This window comes from Miniopterus schreibersii (genome assembly GCF_964146895.1).
Source record: "Miniopterus schreibersii genome assembly, chromosome: 5".
In the NCBI taxonomy this organism is placed as follows: Eukaryota; Metazoa; Chordata; class Mammalia; order Chiroptera; family Miniopteridae; genus Miniopterus; species Miniopterus schreibersii.
Genome location: NC_138106.1, coordinates 68407436 through 68418755, shown reverse-complemented (window position 1 = coordinate 68418755; position 11320 = coordinate 68407436). Strand labels below are relative to the sequence as shown.

Genomic DNA, 11320 nt, shown 5'->3' with positions numbered 1-11320 from the left:
GGAAGATAATGGTAATGCACCTGGGGGAGGTGGGTAAGGAAGGGAAGGCATGGCCTTGCTCCCAGGAGGGAGATAGCACTGGGCCCTCTGTCCTGAGGGTTTTAAGGGTAGACATTTTAGGGGAGGTCCCAGAGGAAGATCTCAGTAGAATATTCAGCAGTTTTCCAGGTGTGTCCTTTCAGCGTCTAGGTCTCTACTGATTGATTGGTCAGCTCCAGGTAAGGGGGTCATTATTCAATGTAGCTGGTCCTGAAGTCAGCCATGGGGTTGCTGGTCTGGTTTTGCTGCTTTTCTGGGCTTAAAGCTGAAATATAACTGAGGTCTATATGTTATCTCTAGGGAGGAAAGGTCAGGGGTCCAAACTGCATGAACAATGATATGCTAGGGGAGGAAAGGTCACCCTGGGGGTGAGGTCCTACCCTACAGTTTGTCCTTTACTAGGCACCTGGGGCTTTCCTCTCTGGTGATCTTCTGTACCCGGCCCATCATCCTTGCTCTGCTCATGTCCATCTAACTGCCTATCACAATAGGAAGTGATATTCAGTGACCTCTGGTTTGAAAAAAGTAGCTAGTTTATGCTTCCTGTGGGGTTGCTCCAGGGAGAGGTGGCTCTGTCTCTTTATAGCAGATTATCTCAAATGGCTCCTGTTCTGGGAAATCTGCATTTGGGCTTTCATGTGCATTTTTAGAGTGATGAAGGTTGTATTTATTTCTATTTTTATAATATTTATTCTTAGGAGATAGATGGTACACACTATGTATAATCCTGGAATTTATGGATTTTGGCTGATACATCAGTTCAGATGTTATCGCCTAGACATTAGCCCTGAGATCATGAAGCATGATGTAATGTTACAAGGCAGCAATTATTTGCTCAACCGTTTACAATTGTTTTCTCAGGAGGGGGCCTCTTTGTCTCTCAAGGAAATGACAAAACATCAATGAGGTTTCAGTTCAGGGGCTTGGAGGAAACTTGGAATCTAACACGCTAACTGACAGGGATATTTTAAGCTGAGACTCAAATCAGAGATTCTCCTGAGGTAGTTCAGATGCTTTGTTTAACAAAAGCAAACTATGAGCCCAAATTATTCATTACCATATTCATAAGTAGGCTATTTAATAAGACAGTATGGAGATAATAACAAAAACAAATATTGAATAAAGCTCTTTTCATGTCAACCTTTCTAGCATATACAGTGTATTAAGTCACTGTTAGTCTGGAATCAACAGTTTAAAATTAATGAGCATCTGCTCTTGACTGCCAGGCAAGAAACTTAAGAAATTGGAACTGTGTAGCCAGATTTCCCATGAAAATGCTGGATTAAAAAAAAAGTTGAATTAAAATTCATTTTAAGTGGATTTGAAATATACCCATCCAAAATATATCCCATGTGGCTCTCTTACTTAAAGTAATAACTCGTACTATATGAAAGTACCATTATTTGCCAGTACCTTTCCATTCTCTATTTTTTTGTACCTCTCATATTTTACAATATTTCAATTAGACTCTGAAGACAAGTTGCTTGTAATAATCTGCCTTGCACTTGCCTCTGTATCCTCGTGAATTTATATACTCCTTCGTGCTTCAGAGTCTTTGAGTAAATTCTGCGCACACATTACTGCCATTTATAGCTATTCACATAGAAATATAAACCTGTTTCAAAACAGCTGAACTTGTTTCTCCTTGGTGGGGGAACTCATAGAAATATTGATTCAAAAGGTAAATAAAGATCTGTTAGAAATGGAAAGTATTCTCTTCATTCTTTAGAGGGTGGGGTTGCATTCAGGCAGGAGAAAACTTCTTTGATTGTAGAATGAAGAACAGGGAAAGGCAGGTTTACCTTGCAGCTAATGATGCTCGTGGCAGGGGCACTGTGACACACTTTCACGGACATGACTTTTTATTCTTGTTCGTAGAGAGGGCTCTCTAAATTGTAGAAGCCACACAAAACCTAGATCCACCTTTGGAAGCAGTTTTTGAATGATCAGTGTTCTAAAAAAAAAACAAAAAAACTCCAAGTTGAACTGATTGGGATGAAGAGGACATTTCTAAAGCACAGAATATATGCAGAGCACAACATTTACAGAATTTCCAAGTTCTCGTACCATTAACGTTTACTCTGTGTATACATGGAGAGTTTAATATACCGGAAAAGCCTTCTTCTGCAGTAATTTCAATATCCTTCCTTTTTAATATTGTGAATTTGATTTGTCAATCCTTTTATTTATAGCTGTCGAGAGAAAGTTAAATGCCAAGAATCTGAACCTATGGAGCCTGTATTGAAGAGTATTCTAACATACCTCTAAGAGGTATCTTCATTTTTACTTTTTCCTTTCTTCAATTATTTTAATTTTAATTTCTTTATTATCCATAGTTATGGAGTACATGCCTGGGTTCTGATGGACATCATATCAAATATGGATTAAATCATAATAAAACAAGTCCTAATAACTGAGCCTATTTCTTGCAATTTCCTCTTTTTTTCAAAAAATGGCAGAAACTCTAGTCTTTAAAGTGAAGGCTCAGGTTGTATCATCATCATCACTGTTTACTTTTATTAATTCTATAGTTTCTGCTTTTTTAGTAATTTTCCCCATTACTTTTTACTGTAGTAAAATACATGTAGTATAACATTTACTATCTTAACCATTTTAAGTGTACAGTTCAGTGCAATTAAGTACATTCATGCTGTGAAACTATCATCGCCATCCATTGCTAGAAATCTTTTCACTAAGCAAAACTGAAACTCTGTACCCATTCAACAATAGCACCTATGACCCATTCACTGTCTTTGTTTCTTCTCCTACCTTTAAAAAAAATATTCCCCATTCTATTCTCTGTTAATGAGTTGGAGTTTTGTGGCGATTTCTATTTTTTAATTCCACGCATTAGTAAGATCGTATAATAGTTGTCTTTTTGTCTGACTTATTCACACACACACACATCATATCACATCACAGTTTCTTTATTTCATTCATTCATTCATTCATTCATTCATTGGTGCACATTTAGCTTGTTTTATATCTTGGCGTTTTGTAAATAATGCTATAATGATCATCAGGGTGCAGATATCTCTTTAAGATAGTGGTTTTCTTTTGGTGGTATACTCAGATATGGGATTGCTGGATCATATGGTAGTTCTGTTTTTAATTTTTTGAAAACCTCCATACTGTTTCTCATAGTGGCTATGCCAATTTATATTACTGCCAACAGTGCACAAAGGTTTCTTTTCTCCACATCCCTGCCAATACTTGTTGTCCTGGCCTTTTGACGATTGTCATTCTAACAGGTATGGAGTAATATCTCATTGTGGTTTTAATTTGCATTTCCCTGATGATTAGTGATGTTGGCCATCTCATTATATAACTGTCTTCCTTGAAAAAATGTCTACTCATGTTTTTTGCCCTTTTTTAATTTGGGTTATTTTTAATTTATTTTTATTTTTTTGCTATTGTGTTGTCTTTTCATTTTGTTAATTATTTCCTTTGCTGTACAGACAATTTTTAGTTTGAATGAAGTCCCACTTGTTTATTTTCGCTTTTGTTGTTTGTGCTTTTGGTGTCAAATCCAAAAAAATCATTGCCAAGGCTAATGTCAAGGAGTTTTCCCCTATGTTTTTTTCTAGTTTTAGTTTCAGGTTTTATGCTTAAGTCTTTAATCAATTTTGAGTCAATTTTTCTGTATGGTGTAAGATAAAGGTTCAATTTTATTCTTTTGCATGTGGTTATCCAGTTTTTCTAGCACCATTTATTGAAGAGATTATTCTTTCTCCATTGTACATGCTTGGTGCCTTTGTTGAAAATTATATGTTGATCATGTATACATGGGCTTATTTCTGGACTCTCTATTCTGTTCTGTTGATCTCTATGTAGGTTTTTATGCCAATATCATTGTTTTGATTACTACAGCTTTGAAATATAGTTTAAAATCAGGGAGTATAAAGCCTCCTGCTTTTCTCATTGAATTGTTCTAGCTATTCTGAGTCTTTGGTGGTCCATACAAATTTTAGGGTTGCTTTTTCTATTTCTGTGAAAAATGCCATTAGAATCTGGATAGGAATTGCATAGAATCTATAGATTTGTTTTGGGTAGAATGGACATTTTAACAATGCTAATTACTCCAATCCATGAGCACTAAATAGCTTTCTGTTTATCTCTTCTTTAATGTCTTTCATCAGAGTTTTATAGTTTTCAGTGTACAGATCTTTTACCTCCTTGATTAAATTTATTCCTAAGTATGTTATTGTTTTTGATGCTATTGTAAATGGGATTGTTTTCTTAATTTCATTTTTGGATAGTTTGCTGTCAGTGTATAGAAACACAACTGATTATTGCATATTGATTTTGTATCCTGCACCAAAATATATTTATTAATTTTAACAGTTTTTTGGTAGAGTCTTTAGGGCTTTCTCCATATAAGATCATGCCATCAGCAAACAGATACAATTTTACTTCTTCTTTTTTGGTTTGGATGACTTTTATTTTTTTCGCTTATCTAATTGCTCTGGCTACCACTTCTAATACTATGGCTGAATAGAGATGGTAAGAGTGGGCACAATTGCCTTGTTACTGATCTTAGAAAAAACTTTCAGCTTTTTGCCATGGAGTATATTAGTTGTGAGCTTGTCATATATGGCTTTTATTGTGTTGATTTCTTCTGTACGTGTTTCGTTGAGAGTTTTTTTTTGTGTGTTTTTTTCATGAGAGGATGTTGAATTTTGTCAAATGCTTTTTCTGCATCTATTGAGAGGGTTATGATTTTTATCCTTTATTGTTAATGTGTATACTACATTTATTGATTTGCAAATGTTGGACTATAATTGCATCCCAGCTGTAAATCCCACTTGATCATGGCGTAGAATTCTTTTAATGTGCTGTTGAGATCAGTATTCTGTATTTTGTTGAGGATTTTTGCATTTATGTTCATTAGAGATTAGCCTACAATTTTCTCTTTTTATGTAGTGTCATTGTCTGGCTTTGGTATCAGAATAATGCTGGCTTTACAAAGTGAATATAGAAGTGCTCTCTCCTCATCAGTTTTTTTTGGAAGAGTTTGAGAAGGATTGGTGCTAATTCTTCTTTAAAAGTTTGGTAGAATTCACCAGAGAACCCATTTGGTTCTGGGCTTTTCTTTGTTGGGAGATATTTGATTACTGATTGAATTTCTTTACTTTTCTTGGCCTTCTAAGGTTTTCTGTTTCTTCATGATTCAATATTATTAGTAAGTTGTATGTTTCTAAAAATTTACCCATTTCTTCTACATTATCCAGTTTGTTGGTGTATCATTATTCATTGCAGTCTCTTATGATACTTTGTATTTTTCTTCAACGAAATAAGGCTATTTCACATATTTAACAAAACATTTTGCCTTTATAAGTTTCACTGTGGCAGAGGAAATGAAAGACAGCTGAGGGTGAAAGGTGGGAGAATAAAATGTAACCATAAAGAGCTCATTAACCTAAGAAGAGGCTGACCTGAAACCAGTCCGGCAGCCGACCACATCACCAGCATCTGCCACTCCTGGGTATTCATGAAACAATACTATTGTGTATACTCATTTTTTTTTAAGAGCAAAAGGTTTACTTTTTAAAAGTGATTCTATAAAATCACTATAAATAATCAAGAGCAAATTGTGCCATTTACCATCAAGAAGTATTTCTCTGTTGTTGAAAGAGCTCGCCTAGCTTATTTTTTCTTCCTATAGCTGGTGTAGAAAGTTAGGCACATTAAACACACATTGTGTTTGGGAACTTGCAAGCAAATGCTTGTATTTATAGCATTCTATTTCAATTCTCCTGGTTGTTCAGCATAATTAAAGCCCTCAAACACAGCTTGTCAAACACTCTGGAAGTTTCTCCTAGCTCAGGCCTTCGGTGGCAAGAACACATAAACACGATAGGCGCTCTCCATTTAAGGGAATATGTGCTCCAGGAAAGTTAACCTTAAAAAAAAAATCTTCAAATAAATTGGGTCATGCTTTTGCCTTGACTTTGTACTTCCAAAAAGAAAATATGTAGGACCTCTATAAAATAGTAATGACAGGGATGACTATGATGCTCAGAGGGCAGCTTTTGGTGGGGTTAGCAGTCAAAGCATCATGGATTATTTCATACTGAAACTGCACATAGGAATTTAAACTGTCCCAGAGAATTCTAACCTCCAAGGAAACAAAGGACTTATGAAATGATGCGTTTTCTCGACACATGAGTTTCTGAACATTTTTGCCATGAAGTTCCAGGTACTAGTCTTCCTAACCGATGTGACTTATAGTAGCTGTTTACAGCAGGCTCTACTGATTGTTTCTGGAACCATTGACAAGAACTTGAAGAAGGACTTGTTCCAGTTGGCACTATAGTTGCCAAAGGCCCGGCAAAAGCCATTCACAAAATTACCTACTTGGAGGGTACCAGAAGGAACCACCATTGAAGTAGCAGTAGGACAATCAGGCTTGGGGAGTGTATTCATTCTCTGATACCCCAGTGTAAGTAACTTTAATCGGTGTGGAAAGGGGAAAAAAAGCATTGGTATTGCAAGATTTTCTCATAAGAAAGTATGACTAGCTTTCTATCAGAAAAGCTAATAAAATGTTCAGAAGTTTTAGGAACAGGATAAGACAGACATTGAAACCAAACTCTTTTTCATCTCTTGGCATCTCTGTGGAGTACATAATATTGGAAAGAGTTAATAAGATGTTGACTAATAAAGGATATATAAGTTGCAAACAATAAACACAGGAGCTAGAAATATTGAGAATGGGTTAGCTAACAATAAATTGATTCTGTTGTTATTTTCAATTGATTGGGCCTGGGACCTAACTTCTTATGAATATTTCTTTAAAAATTACCAGAGAAAAATAGAATGAGATCAATATTCTATTCACCTGTCACAAATAATTTTATTACCTTAAGTTGCTAGTACCATTTATCTCAAAGAGGTGAGCGGATGTCCCTGAAAGGTCCCATTTGTCAGTGACAGAATCTAGCCATAAAGCCGACTTTTCTATTTGTGGTTATATTCCAAAATGCTGAAATAGATGACAATAAAATGTGCTTTATTCCTAGAAAACTAGGCAGTTTATGAGACTTTTTACATAGTACATATTTTTTCTTCTCTCTTCAGGGATTTTTCTCAAATGTAATTCTTAACTAGTTCGTACTGAACAGATCTCAGTGAGTTATACCACCCTCTAGCTTGTTAGTGAGTCCAGAAGACAGATTCCTATGTGGCATCTTCCTCATTCTCTATATTATACTTACCACTAACTCCTCTTAATTCTACCTCCAAGACATGTCCCAGGCCACACCCTCATATCCATCTCTACTGGCACCTTTCTAACAAAAGGGAATGTTATCTCTTGCATGAACCATTGCAATATCCTCAAGTTTATCATTTCATTTTCTCTCTTGAACTTCTCCAACCCATTTTCTAGAGAACAGACATAATTATTTTTAAGTCACCAACTGAATCTCATGATATTTTTCAGCTTAAAAATTTTAAGTGGCTTTGCATTGCATTTATAATGAAAGCTGATCTCCTAATTTTCAGCTACAAGATCCCAGTTGAAATATCTTCCCAATTAAGATTATGTGTGATGGATAATTTTCATTTACTTCTTTAGATTCAGATACCTGAGTCTAAAGAAAAATGAGGTCAGGGCATTTATATACTCAACTCTCTGCCTGCAGTTGCACCAGCCTCTTTTGGGTGGGCAACTCCACATTCTCATAACTGCCCACTTCCCTGACCCTTCACGCCCTGAAGTGATAATGGTTCTCAACAGCTGTTAGCTCAGGAGGCATTACATCTCCCCTCATTTGTTTCCCTATATCTTGCCCACTCTTTTGTAAGTAGTCCCTTATTAAACTTCTCACAGGTGAGACTGATTGCATGTGCCATCTCTGTTAGGAATATGACTGATAAAGTATCTGGCAGTGGAAGTGGCCTGAAAAAGTGGTTCTTGGATTGGATAGCTCCATACATTTTTGGAACACATAGGTAATCTTTTGGAAAAAGGACATAAGTAGCCCATAGCTCACAGAATCTTCATGGTTACTTAAAATTTCACTCACGTGGTAGGCTCAAATATAAGTAGAAAGGAAGGGAGTGCTATGACCCTTGGTCCTATACAGTAGCAATAGTGACTATAAAGACGGCGGATTGGCTCGACTTTTCTGAAGGCCCTGGAGATCATACGAGGAGAAGGGGACAAATTCAGACATAAAAATATAACCCAGATTATGAGATAAAAATAACAAATCTTCAAGGGCATATTTGAAGGATACATCCCTCCCTCATATGACAGGATAAGACTCCCATTGAATGAAATGTTTAATAACTGCTGCTGGGTGAGGAATCTCATAAAAAAAGGGCCAGTTCTCCTCGGTACCCACTGCCACTACCTTCATGGTTCTTCTGCCCATATAAGAGTTGGATCACAACATGGACCAGATGGAGACATGCAAAGTCTGCACTGGGAGAGTATAGTGTGCACACCGAAAGGGTTGTAGAACCACATCAGCGTGTATTAGCAGGAATCAGGTGCATATATAGGTAAAGTGTGGATATAACAGCTGTTATTTGGACAAACATGATTGACACACACATACCCACAAAAGTTACAGAATTTAATGTGTTTGTTTAAGCACCTAGGAGTGACTTTAATCTATTAGGTTGGCCAATTATTGGCAAGAGTCATTGGTGGCCTTCCATCAAAAACATCTAATGCTCATTAGATTCCACATATGAGTGAAATCATATGGTACTTGTCTTTCTATGACTGGCTTATTTCACTTAGCATAATGTCTCTAGGTCCCAGCATGGTGATTACCAGAGGGCTGGGAGGTGGAGGGAGGTAAAAGAGGGAATAGGGGGAATAAATGGTGATGGAAGGAGACTTGACTTGGGGTGGTGAACACACAATATAATATACAGTTGATGTATTATAGAATAGTGCACCTGAAACCTATATAATTTTATTAACCAATGTCACCCCAGTAAATTTTTTAAAATATCATCTCTTTTAAAAATTAAAACAACAACATTTACTGTGGGAATTTTCCTGGCATACTGCAGAGGAAGAAGTTAAAAGGCCCAGGGAGATAGCAATATTGAATTCATTTAATATTGCAAACTGCTCAGATACTTCTCTAAGCATACTTGTCATGAGGGCCAGGGACACTTTCTTAACCAGGCATTAAAAAAATCACCTTCATGAGGAGTCACTAATGTTCTTAAAAAACTCTGTGGTGGCCGTACTCTGTAGTCTGGAGAGCATGGTCGGGAGGATCATTAGCTCATTGTTATTAACTAGATAAATCTCAACTTTGGGCTTTGTGCATTTCAATAATAGCTAAGCATCAATACACTGAATGACAGAATTAAAGAGCAGAGAATAAAACTACACTTTCAATACCTCAAGATCCTCACTCTCATTTGACATAAGGTTGTGAATCAAAAGCCTTGGAAATAAAAAAATATTTATTTTTATTGATTTTAAACTATTTTTTTGTATGTCTTTTTATTTATAGTAATTTAAAGTTTTGTTTGCTGTTTGCTTTTTTGTTGTTTAGCTTTTATTTCATAATCATAAACTTAACTCTGCAATCCAGCTAGACTTGGAGAAGGGGTAAGAAAAATATGGAACCCAATGAACTGCGGAGAGATTACAGAACATTCTAAGCAGATGGGGGGAAGGGGTGCTCTCCTGAGCTACAGAAGGAGTGGCCTGGTAGTTAAGATAAAACACAAGTCAAATTGATTAGAGTTGTCCACAGTCAGCAATGGCGACCTTCTTGCTGGGCTTGCCATTCTTGGACCCCAAGCCCTGGATGGTCTTCACAATATCCATGCCCTCTTCCACCTGGCGGAAGACCACATGCTTGCCATCCAAGCAGCCTGCCTTGGCAGTGCAGGTGGAAAACTGGGAGCCGTTTGTGTTAGGTCCTGCATTTGCCATGGACAAGACGCCAGGACCGGTATGCTTCAGGAGGAAATTCTCATCTTCAAGTTTTTTCCCCATAGATGGACTTGCCGCCTGCGCCATTGTGGCGTGTGAAGTCACCGCCCTGGCATATAAATCCTGAAATAATTCTGTGAAAGCAGGAACCGTTATAACCAAATCCTTTCTCCCCAGTGTTCAGAGCATGAAAGTTTTCTGCTGTCTTTGGAACTTGGTCTGCAAACAGCTTGAAGGAGATGCAGCCTAAGGGCTTGCTGTCGAAGGTGATGTCGAAGAACACGATGGGGTTGACCATGGCTGGTCACGGGCAGCTCCAGGGTGGTGGCATTTGCAAAGCCTGTTTGCTGTCTGCTTTTTAGCCCTTAAGTTTTTTCTTATAAACAAAATTCAATTTGTAAAATTCATATTGTATTACTATATAATTTATATGTTAGTTATAAATTATATTAATTTATATATTAATAGAGATCATGTTAATATAGAATATATATAATTTATGTTTTAACATATAATTAAATAATATAATTTCTAAATTGATATAAATATACTCAGTTGAAGTTAAAAGAGGGATGTTGATAAGCATGTGGGAAAGATTAAGAAGCTTTGCTCTGTAGAGCATGACTAGAAATCCACTGATGTACTAGTCAAGGTGATTGGCTTATTACTTTTAGAATTGTCCTTTCCCTTTCTAAGAGAAATGTGATGAATTATTGCTATCAGAGGCACTGTGTCCTCCAAGAACTCATAAATAATATTTAGTGGCTTAGTAATTGCTTCAGTCAGTTCCTTAAGTGCTTTGGGATGTATGTTATTAGGATCAGATAATTGGATGGCATCCAGTTTTTAAAATGTAATCTTCGATATGAAACTGCCCTGTTTTTACTACCCTATGATGTATCTATTTATAGAGTAGTATTGGAAATTAAAGGCAAGTTGCTTTGTTAGTATCATTGGTAGATATTTTTTTCTTTTGCTATACACCTAGTAAAATAAAAGTAAATTTCAAGTTTATTTTTCAGGATTTCCAGGAAAAGAGAACATGCACGTTAAGAAAACTACTTATGATATTATGAATAAGATTAATGTAATTTATCTAACATGTTAATGAGTTTTTTTCATGACAATAGATTTTATTTCATATGAAAATTCCCACCAGGTTGCTTGAAATCAAGTTTTGAGAACTTGATATAACAGCAATAACAACAAAAATGACTAATATTTGTTGAGCTTCGTATACTAAGCCCTGTGCGTTAACTACTTTATATGGATGGTCTCGTTGAATCCTCAGATCAAATTACTATCTATATGTATCTTATACAATTTCACAAAGAGGAAACTAGACCTAGAGAAGTTAAGTAAATT

The 11320-nt window shown here is 36.2% G+C and overlaps 1 pseudogene across 1 annotated transcript; it reads right to left on the bottom strand.

The window, feature by feature from the left end:
* Window positions 1–9567: 9567 nt before the first annotated feature.
* Window positions 9568–10271, bottom strand: LOC308557638 (peptidyl-prolyl cis-trans isomerase A pseudogene; annotated as a pseudogene). Its single transcript has one exon. The product of its transcript is annotated as a peptidyl-prolyl cis-trans isomerase A pseudogene (transcript).
* Window positions 10272–11320: the final 1049 nt, after the last annotated feature.